Source organism: Capsicum annuum, chromosome 8 (genome assembly GCF_002878395.1).
Source record: "Capsicum annuum cultivar UCD-10X-F1 chromosome 8, UCD10Xv1.1, whole genome shotgun sequence".
Taxonomy (NCBI): Eukaryota; Viridiplantae; Streptophyta; class Magnoliopsida; order Solanales; family Solanaceae; genus Capsicum; species Capsicum annuum.
In genome coordinates this window covers 106,823,919-106,837,767 of record NC_061118.1, presented here as the reverse complement: position 1 = coordinate 106,837,767, position 13,849 = coordinate 106,823,919, and positions in this window count along the sequence as shown.

Here is a 13,849-nt window from a genome sequence, read left to right as displayed (position 1 = left end):
GTGCTCTATACTCAGCTTTAATACTTGATCTTGCAATAATGTTCTGCTTTCTTGAGGATTAGAACACATAGTTTACACCAAGATACACATTTTATCCCGTAGTAGACATCCTAGTTGTACCACGCCCTACCCAATCAGCATATGAGAATCCATAAAGCTTGAAAGAGGATTGAGATACAATTCTCAGTACATGATAAATAGTTCCTTTGGCATACCTTAGTATTCTTTTGACAGCTTAAGGTTGCACACCTTTTGGACTCCATATAAATTGACTTACAAGGTTCACAATATGAGTGATATTTTTCCTGGTAAGGGTGAGATACTGCAAGCTCCCCACTATACTTTTGAAGATTGAGGGATCAATTATTTTTCCACCATGACTAGTTTGACTTTTTTCCTAGTTCAAATAAAACCATTTACTAGCATGCTGAATGAAAGTAGATGCTCTTAAGGGTTTGAACTTCCACCATATTTTGGGATGTTCTACCTCTTGAGTTCCTTCAAGATAGGACCTTTTATCACACTAGGCATGTAAGAAGTTTCTTTGTGATGCTCATAGTTAGGCTCTCTCCTTACCAGGAGTACCGACGGTATACGATTCACCTGTTACTGGAGCTCAGAGTATTATGTTGTTTTCGGGTACACAAAATTTGTATTTCTACACAACAAGTTCAAGTATAAAATAAGAACACTTATGAAGTTATGCAACACCTTCAACACAAGATCAAAATGACCTTTCAAAGAAGTGTGTTTTCAGAAAATTAGATGAAACAGAAAAAGGCCAAGTCCTCTAAATTCATGGAGTGTCCTTAAGGAAATAATTTCCCTCAAGTACCCGAGGTTGCGGAATTTTTCTCCCAAGATAAAATGGTCTAACAATCCGACTGTAGTGGGACTTCAAATGATCGGATTCTCTTCGAACTCACTCAACGATTAGATGATCACACGGAGTATTTCAAACTAACAAGAAGTGTTTTAATGAAGGAAAAAATTTGTATCTAAACCTGTGGAAAAATTCAACTTTATATAGCCATTAGGTGCCTCTTCCGAAAGGTGGCAATGGTTCACCGGAAAGGTGTATCCTTTCTAAACAATCATGTCTGTCCATCAAAACGAGTATGTCTTTTCTGAACAGGAAAAAACATCCAAACAGTCATACTTTTTCCCAAAATAGTGTGTCTTTTACTTGAAGAGTTATGTCTCTTCGAGAAGCCACAACCATCGTTTCTGCATGCAGAAGCATGCACGTTAATGAAGGTTCGAAAACTACAAAATTGGTTGCATTTTTTCCATTGGTTTTTTGGACCATTTAAATAAATTTTGTCCAAAAATATTAATCACGTGGATCGATCATTTTCCAAATCCAAATCCGAATTTGAATCTGAATCCGAATCAAAATCTGAATCTGAATCTGAATTTGAGCCGAGCAAGCGAGCGACGATGACGGCGCAAGGAACCTTGTGGTTCTTGTCTCACTTAACATGTGGAGTAAGTGTTTATTAATATAAATACTTGAAAGTTTCATTCTCCCGCCAAAGTGGTAGAATTAGTAAACTTTCCACTTTTGAGTACATTTTCTATTTTTTTAGTGTTATCTCAACTTTTTCCCTCAACTTGGTTCCCTGTATTTTCCATTCATACTTTAATATTGAATCCAACAATCCGCCACATGAATGGGGAATGACTACATTTTTGTAAAACTATACGGCCAAATTTGTGATCATAAAGTAAAGACTGGTTAAATCTGGATAAGTGAGTTTCCCTTTGAAATTTCTGTAGTGATCATACATCAAATGCACTCGGTCAATCGGTAGATTTGATATCTTTTGACCTTCAAGCTTTAATATATACCTAGACAACACATGTTACACAACCAGCCTTTTACCATTTATGGTTCTCGCAGTTTTATTTGTTTTAGCTATGAACATGTCTCGGTCTCATGAGAACTTAGAGAATAGGACTTTACTATTATTCTTCTTGAAGCGGCTTCCACTTTGCCCTCACCTAGCTGATTTCTAAAAGTTCAATTCTATAGATTAAACTATTTGGTCAAATCTGCCAAATTTAGTTAATCATTAAAAGACGTCAACCCATAAGCTTTATCCTTGTTTACTAAACATTATCTGCATCATGAGAATAGGTTGGGTATATTGACAATGTTGAACCTGTCAGACACAGCTTTGTTTGATTTTCTTGAACCTAGCTCTTGGGATCTCCAGTCTGCTAGGTAGAGTTACCGCCATGCTGACTATTCCTAGGTCATAAAGTCATTCCCTTAGATGTCCTCTCAACTCTTTCTCTAGACAGGCCTTTTGTAAATGGATCTAATACATTATCTATTAACTTTACATAGTCAACTGTGATGATTCCACTAGAGAGAAGTTCTCTAATGGTATTATGTCTCTATCTTATATGACAAGATTTACCGTTATACATCATTCTCCTTGCCCTACCTATTGCCATTTGACTATCACAGTATATACATACTGGTGCCAATGGTTTGGACCAATAAGGAATATCTTCCAAGATATTCCAAAGCCATTCTACTTCTTCACCGGCTTTATCTAATGTGATAAATTTTGATTTTATTGCAGAGCGACCAATACATATCTGTTTGGATGATTTCCAAGAGACTGCTCCTCCACCTATAGTAAATACATATCCACTCATGTATTTTACTTTATTTGATCCAGCGATCTAATTTGCATCACTATATCCATCCAGCACCACGGGATATTTATTATAATGCATAGCATATTCTTGAGTGTATTTAAGATACCCAAAAACTCTTTTCATTGCCATCCAATGAGTTTTATTGGGATTACTCTTGTACCGACTCAACTTATTAATAGCACATGCTATGTCTGATCATGTATAATTCATGATATATATTAAACATCCCAACACTCTTGCGTATTGCAACTGTGAGTCACTTTCACCTTCATTCTTTTAAGTGCAAAGCTCACGTCCAATGAAGTCTTGGCAATACCAAATTCCAAATATTTGAATTTGTCAAGTACCTTTTCAATGTAATGAGACTGTGACAATGCCAACCCCTGTAGAGTTCTATGAATTCTTATTTGTAAGATCACATTCGCAACTCCAAGGCCTTTTATATCAAACTTTCTTTCGAGCATTCGTTTTGTAGAATTTATGTCAGAAATGTCTCTACTGATGATCAATATATCATCCACATACATACAAATAATGACTTGGTGATTTGGAGTGTCTTTAATAAAAACACATTTATCACATTTATTGATCTTAAATCCGTTTGCCAATATGGTTTGGTCAAACTTTGCATGCCACTATTTAGGTGCTTGTTTTAGTCCATAGAGTGACTTAACCAGTTTGCTCACCTTCTTTTCTTTGTAAGGAATCACAAAACCCTCGGGTTATTCCATGTAAAAAATTTTCTCCAGTTCTCCATTGAAGAATGTTGTTTTTCACATCTAATTGATGGATTTCAAGGCCATATACTATCGCCGAGGAAATTATCATCCGAATTAACATTATTCTTGTTACTGGTGAGTATGATTCAAAGTAATCAAGGTTTTCTTTCTGATTGAAGCCTTTTACTACAAGTCTTTCCTTGTATTTGTCAATAGTACTATCCACTTTTATTTTTCTTTTGAAGATCCATTTAGTACCTAAAGTTTTGTTTCCTAAAGGAAGATCAACCAACTCCTACGTATGTCTGCTTAAGATTGAATCAATCTCACTATTGACTTTCTTTTTCTAAAAGGAAGAGTCTGACGACGACATCGCTTCTTTAAATATTTGAGGCTTATTTTCTAAGAGAAATATTACAAAATATGATCCAAACGAAGTTGATGTTATTTTGCGTGTACTAAAACTTGGATTCTCATCATTATGTACATCCCCACATGGTTTATATCGATATTGTTTAGACCCCTACTAGACTATTCATGTCTAGTTTTATACAGATAAATATGTTCAAAGAATTCTGCATTATCTAATTCAATTATCGTATTTTTATTGATATCTAGATGTTTGAATTTATAAACAAAAAAATTGACATGCTTTACTACTTTTAGCATATCCTATGAACACGAAATCCACCATCTTAGGTCCTATCTTTACCCTTTTAGGCATAGGAACTTGGACCTTCGCTAAACACCTCAACACTTAGAAATATTTCAAGTTGGGTTTCCTTCCTGTCCATTTTTCATATGGAATTGATTTTGTCTTACTTTGGGCCACTCTATTGAGTATTCGATTAGCTATAAGGATAACTTTCCCCCATAAGTTTTGTGGTAAACCCAAACTTATAAGTAAGTCATTCATCATTTCCTTCAAGATTTGTTTTTTTTCCGTAATTCCATATGATTGAGGTGAATATGAGGCCGTAGTATGATGGACAATTCCATTCTCTACATATTTTACGCAAAGAAAGATTCATATTCTCTGCCCCTATCACTTCTTATCATTTTGATCCGTTTCTCTATCTGATTTTCAACTTCTATTTTAAACTTCCTAAATGTATCTATTAGTTCATCCTTACTATTTAGCAAATAGACATAATATTACCTAGTGTAATCGTCAATAAAATTTATAAAATACTTTTTCCCACCTTGAGATATTGTTGATTTCATATTATAAATGTCAGCATGGATTAAGTCTATGGGATTGGAATTCCTTTTAACGGACTTAAACGGATGCTTAGCATACTTTGATTCTACACACGTTTGAAATTTTAATTTATTGCACTCAAAGTTTGGCAAAACTTCTAAGTTAATTAGTTTTTGCAATGTTTTGTAATTGACATGTCCTAATCATTCATGTCACAAATCATTAGACTCATGAAAGTAAGAAGAAACTAAACTTTTATTGGTTTCAATATTTATTACATTCATTTTGAATAGGCCCTCAGTGAGGTAGCATTTTCCTACGTAAATTTCTCCTTTACTAAGTATATTTTTTTCGATAACAAACACATATTTGAATTTATTTTTGTCAAGAAGTGATACAAAAATTAAGTTCTTCCGTAACTCTGATATATACAGGATATTGTTCAAAGTCAACACTTTGCCAGATATCATTTTCAGGTAGACTTTTCCTATTCCTTCAACTTTTACAACTACGAAATTGGCGATATGTATCTTCTCTTCACCTTGAGCTGGAGCAAAAGTATCAAACAACTCCTTAGTGCACAAACGTGGTGGGTGGCATGAGAATCCACCCATCATTCTCGAGGATTTCCCACTAAGTTGCATTAAAACAACATGGCACATAGATCATCCGTTTCTTTCATGGATTCATCCATATTTTCTTGGTCCTTCTTTTTTCCTTTCTTTGGGGCACTACAATCCGTTGACTGGTGGCTAATCTTTCCACAATTAAAGAATTTTCCCTTGAATTTTTTCTTTGGTTGTTCGCTTTCATGTCCAGCTTTCTTTCACTTGTTCAAGTTGTTGTGGTCGTCTTCTATAATATTTTCTCTATTCATTGCAAAATTTCCTCTCAGCCTTCTTTTCATGGCTCTTTTGTCTTCTACAATGTGCAATCTCACTATACGATCTTCGACTGTCATCTCCTTTCGCTTATGTTTCAAGTAGTTCTTGAAGTCCTTCCACATAGGTGGCAACTTCTCTATTATTACTGCGACAGGAAATGCCTAACTCACAACCAACCTACAATTAAGTTCATGTAAATAGTAAGAACATTTTTAAATTGTTCAACTAAGGTATTCATCAAACTCATACCTTTCACAAGAAGATCGTGGATGATAACTTCCAGTTTCAGGACTTGAGATACAACAGACTTGCTGTCAATTATTTTAAACTCAAGGAATCTTGCAACAAAGAACTTCTTAGTTCCAGTATCCTCAGCATTGTATTTTATTTCTAGCGCACCCCACAACTCTTTTGTGGTCTTTATTTCACTATGAATGTTGTATAGTTTATCTTGGAGGTCATTTAGAATGTAATTCATGCATAGGAAATCAGAGTGTTTCCACGCCTCCATAACGACAAATTTCTTCTGGTCAAAAGTTCCTTCATGAACCTCTGGATCTTCTTCAGATGTAAATCATTGAAGATATAAAGTTGTAAGGAATAAGAATGTCTTCTGTTGCCACCTTTTAAAATCAAAACCCGTGAATTATTTGGGTTTCTCCGCTGGTGCCATTTCCTATGGAGCACTGGTATGACTCATTGTGGCAACATTAGTTACTGCCACAACATTGCATTATCATACACATGACTATCCATAGTCATTTTCCTATCACAAAAAGGCAGTGAATTTTAGTATACGAAAATACTACCCAGTTTTAGCAACTTTAAACACCCCTTGTTTCTAGTTTAACGATGAAGTTTTTATGACTGTCAATCGTGAACCGAGTGATTTTTAACTTGTGATAAAGATTTTATTTCTTCAAACCACTAGTTAAGTTCAAACAGAGTAGAAAGCTTAAAGCTTTAATCTCATGAAACCAAACAATACTGATTCTGAAAATTAGATATTTCCTTAAGATTATTATTTTTGGGTACACAAAATATGTATTTCGGCACAACACCTTCAACACAAGTTAAAGTATAAAACAAGAACACTTATGAAGTTATGCAACACCTTTAACACAACATCAAAATAACCTTTAAAAAAAGTGTGTTTTCAGAAAATTAGATGAAACAGAAAAAGGTCAAGTCCTTCGAATTAACGGAGTCTCCTTAAGGAAATAATTCCCTTCAAGTACCTGAGGCTGCGGAATTTCCACCAAGGATAAAATATCCTAACAATCCGACTATAGTGGTACCTCAAATGATCAGATTCTCATCGAACTCACTTAATTATTAGATGATCACACGGAGTATTTTAGAAAAACAAGAAGTGTTTTAATGCAAGAAAAATTTCATTTCTAAACCTATGGAAAATGCAGGTTTATATAGCCATTAGGTGCCCCTTCTGAAAGGTGGCAGTGGTTCACCGGAAAGGTGTATCCTTTTTGAACAGTCATGTCTGTCCATCAGAAAGGGTGTGTCTTTTTTGAACAATCACAACCATCCAAAGAGTCATATTTTTTCCAAAAGAATGTGTCTTTTACTTTAAGAGTTGTGTCTCTTCGAGTAGCCACAACCATCATTTTTGCATGCAGAAGCATGAATGTTAATAGAGGTTAAAAACTAAAAAAATGGTTGTATTTTTTCCTTGGGTTTTTTGGACTGTTCAAATAAATTTTTTCCAAAAATATTAATCTCATTGATCGATCATTTGACAAATCTAAATCCAAAGTCGAAGTCGAGCTGAGAGACAACGACGATAGCGAGAGGTACCTTGTGTTTCTGTCCTCACTTACCATGTGGAGTAAGTGTTTCTTAATATAAACACTTGAAAGTTTCATTCTCCCACCAATGTGGGAGAATAAGTAAACTTTCCACTTTTGAGTACACTTTCCATTTTTGAGTGTTATCTCAATTTTTTTCCTCCACTTTCCATTCACACTTTAGTATTGAACCCAACATATTATGTCTTTACTTCCTCCTTTAATATCTCAGACATAGAAATTGGTGATTCCCCACTTTTGATTCTTAAGATGTTAGGGTTGTCATTCCTCATTGCTTTCGATATATTGGTATCCAGTTAGGCCAGGCTAGCATAAAAATCATGACTCTCTCTACTATTATCCTTCATATGAGCGATCAAACTCTTGTGGGGTGTGATGAAAATAGTCAGGAAGATCCACAACCCTTCCATATCCTTTGACTTTGCCTCGTCATCCTTTTGGGCGTCCGGATATTCTTGCTATTTTGATTAATTTATCTTCATTGGATTTGCGAGGATTGGTGAATTTTTATATTTAGAGGTCATTCTTTCATCCAAGACTTAGAGATCGATTAGCTTCATCCTAGGCGTTTCTTGAAAGTGGAATCTTCCATGCTTTCACCATCTTTATCCATGACCTATTGTCCTACAAAAAAAATACGAAGGAAAACAAACAAGAAGAATCTAAGCAAACACAACTGCTTAGGACCTACAGTGGACATCAAAATTTTTAACAATGATTGGGGATATTTATTTATTTTGGTGGATCAAGAGCTCGTATTATTACTTAACTTCAAGTTAGGAGGAAGAATTTTGAAATGTAACTAGTAAAGATAAAAAAAAAATACCATAAGAATAAGAAACAAGCTAAGGTTTAAAGAAGAAATTTAAGGCACAATGTAAATCATATAATCCACACTAACTAGCCATGAGTCAGCTCCGGCCAGAATATAAAGCTAGGTTCAAGGACCCAAAATATCAGTACACTGAAATAGGAGGTAAAATTTTAATTTAGACTTTCTTTGGTTAATTTTTTAGAATTTAGAGATAGTCTGAGATTGGGTTATTTTTGAGGATGTGATGATAAAAAAAATTGATACAAATGTGGGTTGTGGTTTTGAGATTTGAAGTAATGATTAGATAGCCAACGAGTATAGAAAGTCGTAGCAACTTTCATCACTTGGAATGGAGTTATAGAACTTTAGTTATAGCATTTACTGTGAAGGTTTCGTTCCCAATATCAAAATTCATGGTGTGTGTTGTAAAATAAGAAAAACTAAGAGTAAGTTTGCCTTGGATCGTTGCATTAGAAAAGTAACTGTTGTAGCAGTAACAAGAATTGTAGTGGCGACCTCCATGAAAAGGGGTGTGAATGGTCGTAGTGGAACTTTAACTGATGCGGTGGTAGTTTTTCGTTGCAATGGTAATGCATAGTAAATTATAGTTTTTTAAAGAACAAAAATATTTTATTCTCTCTGTTTTCAAAAAATGCATGAGAGATTTGGGGAAGGAAATTTTCAAAGGGTTTTTGGAGTTGTTCATCTTTGGAGGTAAGTAACTATGTTCTAGACTTGAATTCACTTTATTTAACCTTAAAAAAACTATGAAATCGATTAATGGGGGGTATTGAGATTTAACCCTAGTTTATGGAAATTGATAAAAAATGATGGGATTGTTTATAAATTCAGTATGTAATGATCCTAGTATGTTAGAAAACACTAACGGGGCTAGTATTATGATGGTTTATACTACTTCAAGTAAAATTCATGAGGTTTAAATAATATGAAACTCCTAAGATGATGAAACTAGGTAATTTAGTGGCTAAAATATATGAGTTATGATTCCTAACGATTAAAAGAGAATGAATTATTGAAATGGTAGTGTATTCTTGTTGTTGTATAGATCAAAAACAAATTGAACGAGAATAAAAAAGCATAAGTGTGTCTTAAAAGTAACTTTGGTATTGTAGCACTTAGAATTTCTTGGCTTTATTTTTTTTGTGAACTCAACATCTATGATTACCTTGAAGTGTGATTTGTGACTTAATGGCTGCATTGTATTTCATTTACATTGTTATGATATGTTGAGATGATAGGTCAGGTACCACACTGGTACGAATATGATATATTTTGACAGTAGGTTGGGTACCATGTTGGTACAATGTAATGATAATGATAAGGTTGAGTAAGGTAAGATATAATGCACACATCTTGCATATATTCACTCATACATATGTATCGAGTTCCTTATTACGATTACACATGTTGATCAGTTGTTGAAGAAACTCATAAAGTGTGGAAGTTTATGAATGTAAACTTGTGAGTTGTAATTATCCAATGATACATAATGTTTTTAGACAAATGATAAACTGGTTATGAGTTTTGTTATGATTGCTTTTATACTTTATTAGCATACTTACTTGTACGTTATTGAGTTAGTCAACCTATGATGCTTATCAGTACTTGTTGATGTATTAATGTTATCTCTACTCTTTTTTTTGTTGAGTGCAGAACATCTTCCAGCGGTTGACACGTAAACTTAGTTCTTGAAAGCGATTCAGACTTGAATTTGAGGGTGAGCACAATGTTCGAACAAACCTCAGATCTTCTTGTGATGTTGACATCCCTTATTTTTGGAACTATAAAACTTTCTGTTTCTTATATTTTAGGATATTCTCCCTATTTTTAAACTTGGTTATTTTTAGATGTTTTTGTATAGTGACTTCAGGTCCCGGAGATTGTAACAAATAGAGGTTTCCACACTGTATTCATTTTATGGGGGTAAAGTTAATTGGATGATTATTAGTTATTGAAAGAGACCATTTTAGTACTTGTTTAAAAACATGAGTTAATATTATTTCAAACATAAGAATGATACAATAGGTTAAGCAATTAGTAAAGTACAACAAAGATAAAAGAGAAAACTTAGAGACAAAGATAAACAAAAATTATTGCTTAGGGGCAAAGATGAGAAGATCTAATTCTTTTACAATAGAAGGGGTCTCTATTTATATTGTCTAAGGTTGGCCTATCACCAATAAAAGAGTTCCCCCATCCCTAACCATGGCCAATGAACAAACACCATTTGTCAAGAAAGCATTGGAGAGTTCCGACCAAGTATTCTATATCAAGTACAAACCTGTCAAAGATCGTCTTACTCTTGGGATTCTAATACGTTGTCATATATTTGTCCTTTCTCATGCAATTGCTATCGTTGGTGGCCTTTTGTTGTCCTTTCCTAGATAAAGAAGGCATTTTCCCATCTTAGTGTCATTCCCTAGATAATTCATTCACCAAAAATTTCTATTTATCAGACCCAAGATGTAACACCTTCGTTGTTCCTTAGATCAAGTGAAATTAACTGATTCCAATTTCATCTCACAAGAATATTAATTTAATCATTTGTTGTCTTTATGTATGGTACTTTCTAAACTATAAGGGATCATTTGGTTACTGGTTAGAGTTATGTAGGTATTAGTTATGAAGGAATTAGTCATGCAAATCTAAGTTATGTAGGAATTTGTTGTGTAGATATTAGTTATGCAAATATTGGTTATGTAGGTATTAGTTATGTACATATTAGTTATTCAGTGTTTGATTATATAAGGTTACTACACAAGATATATTTTTTATTGAATACTTAATTTTTTATTGAATACTTGATTTGTTATAACTTAATATACTTTATTTATACATGTATATTTTCCAGTTAGTACTTATATAATATTTGATTACTAGAATGTATTTATAAAGATGAATACAAACTAATTTGTATTTCATTTTATTGTTAGAAGAAAGAAAACGAGTCTCCTTTCTCTTAATCACCTTTTCTAAGATAACTAATATGACCCAATGGGTAAGATTTTATTGAGGAAATGAATAAAAAGGAAATACAAAGGAAAATTAGTTTAATCATAAGCCAAATAGCCTACCCGATCAAAAGCCGACTAAAAAAGATACCTGCAAAGGAAAAAATAGAAGGGAGACAGATCTTTTCAATAAATAAAAGGTTTAATGGTCAAAAATACCTCTCTACTTTAATATATTGGGCTAAATATATTCTTTATTATACTTTAGGGTCAAATATATCCCTACTGTCACGACCCGAACCAGGGCCTGGCTCTAACGGGTATCTCAAGTCCACCATGGACCGGAGACTGCCCCATCACCTAACCTCATGAGCACAAAATAAAAATGATAAAATAATGTGGAAGAAAACTAAAATGAGATAATAAAATGAAAACTAAAATGAGATAATAAAATGAATAATTGACCCAATGAATCTAAGAGTCAAAACAATAATCCACCAACCTACATCTGTCCACAATAGCCTCTAAAACCAGAATACCAAATCGGTCGGGACATGACTCCGACCATGACTAAGAGAATCCAAAAGTACTGAGTCAAAATAAAGGAATATGGAAAGGATAAATCTTTTGAAAGATGGATGCTCACCACTTCATGGCTACTTGACAAACGTGCTGATCCACCTAATGCTGCACAAGGGTAAGAGAAGTGTCTTTGGACCCTACATTATGAAATAATGTAGTGTTCTAGGGAAGTTAACTGGGTGAGCGCTAACATATGTCGGGGAAGTGAAAAAATAATACCATAATCAAATCAGTCCAAAACAATTCAAAAACCATATACATGTATTCATATATATACACACACACACACACACATAGATATAAAAGATGTTGGGATTGGGAACAAGTTTTAAGCATGAGATTAAAATCATTACCCTAGACTATGTAGCTCTAAACATCCTAAAAGCATCCATGGGCTATATGGGTTCAGCTCCTCCTGCTGAAAAGGCCCCAGTGCATTTTAGCAACACGAATCAGAGAAATCTGAGGAAGGGCCAAAGGTACCGAGGCTCCAACCATATATATATATATATATATATATATATATATATATATATATATATATATATATATATATAAATGTGTAAACTATGCAAACGTTCATAAAGACCCCTAGGTCGGCAAATGTGGTTTCCAATATCGATCCACCCAGACCTCTATCTTCCACGGCGAGCTACACAACCCCCTTTAAGCCCAAATTGAAACCATTTAGCACATAATTCAAACCATTAACTTGGGAGTCATTCATTAAGGCATTAACAACTTGGTATCGTCATACCAATATGCTTTCAAGATAAATCACACATGCCAACTCAATTCAGTCAATCACATTGATTCTCCACATTCCATTAAAATCCAGTCCATGGCCACAAAGGCCTTTTAAAACCAATTTGAATAACCATTTATCCATTAATGAAATTCAATGGGTTCAAAACAAATTAAACTATGAAATTTTTCATAATTTAAATTAAATTCATAAAGTGGGTCAAAGTTTATGCAATTCCGAGAAAAAATTAATCCAATTTGGAGAAACTCATGTTCCTCATTCTATCTATTTAATTAAAGAACCAATTCAGTCCCAAAACACCAATTTAAAGCATGAATAATCAATTTAAATCATGGGACAAGTAATTAAACCAATAACTATCAAAACCCCTCTACCTAATTTCAAAACCCATAATTTAAATCACATGGAAATCCATCAAATAATTGCCACAATGTAAAGTTAGATTTAGGGAAGAGATGCATGCCTGAAACACACAAGAATATGTAATCAATATGAAGTTTGAATCCTGAATGATAAATTCTCTTTGAAACCCTTGAGTTTTCATGGGTTTTGAGTTTCAGAGTGAAAGAGAGTAATTTGATCTTTGAAAATCAAAGAAAATAATCTTATTTTATGTTTAAGGATCTTCCAAGGGTGAAATGACCCAAAATCCCCTCATCCCAAGTGAATAAAAACAAAACTGCATGAAAGTTACACCTTGGCATGGCACGCCTATATCGTGAAGGTTATCCTCCGTGCCATGCCAATATCGCGGAGGATAACCTCTATAACACGACGATAATATGGAGTCTTACTACCTCGATGTTCAAAAATTTCCCCAAACCCTTTTCAAAAATTCTGAATCGTTTCCAAATTACCCTTTTAACATCCTTAAAACCAACTCAAGTTAAAAGTTGATATTACAAAAATGAGAAGGTCAAAAATAAAATGATGGAAATTTTTAAGTGTCCTACATTATCCACCCTACCCCTCCAGGATCATTCATCTTTGAACGATGAGTTAGGATACTTTTTAGCATGGGAATAAAAGAAATACACCAGAAGCAAATAATAAACTAAAATATTATAAGAGGAAACGAAACTCATACCTTAAAGGCTTTCATCCAACCCCAAAAACAAGAATGGATGTTTAGCCTTCATATCTTACTCAGCTTCCCACATAGCCTCTTCTACCTTTTGGCTTCTCCAAAGAACCTTCACCAAAGCTACATCCTTGGTCCTCAATCTACTAACCTGCCTATCTAATATCTCAATCGAAACTTTATCAGATGATAAGAAATTCGTAACACCAACATCCTCACTAGGAACTATCAGGGAACGATCACCCACACACTTTTTTAGCATGAACATATGAATGCGGGATGAATAGAACACAAACTCGCAGGCAAGTTTAAATCATAAGCAATATTCCCA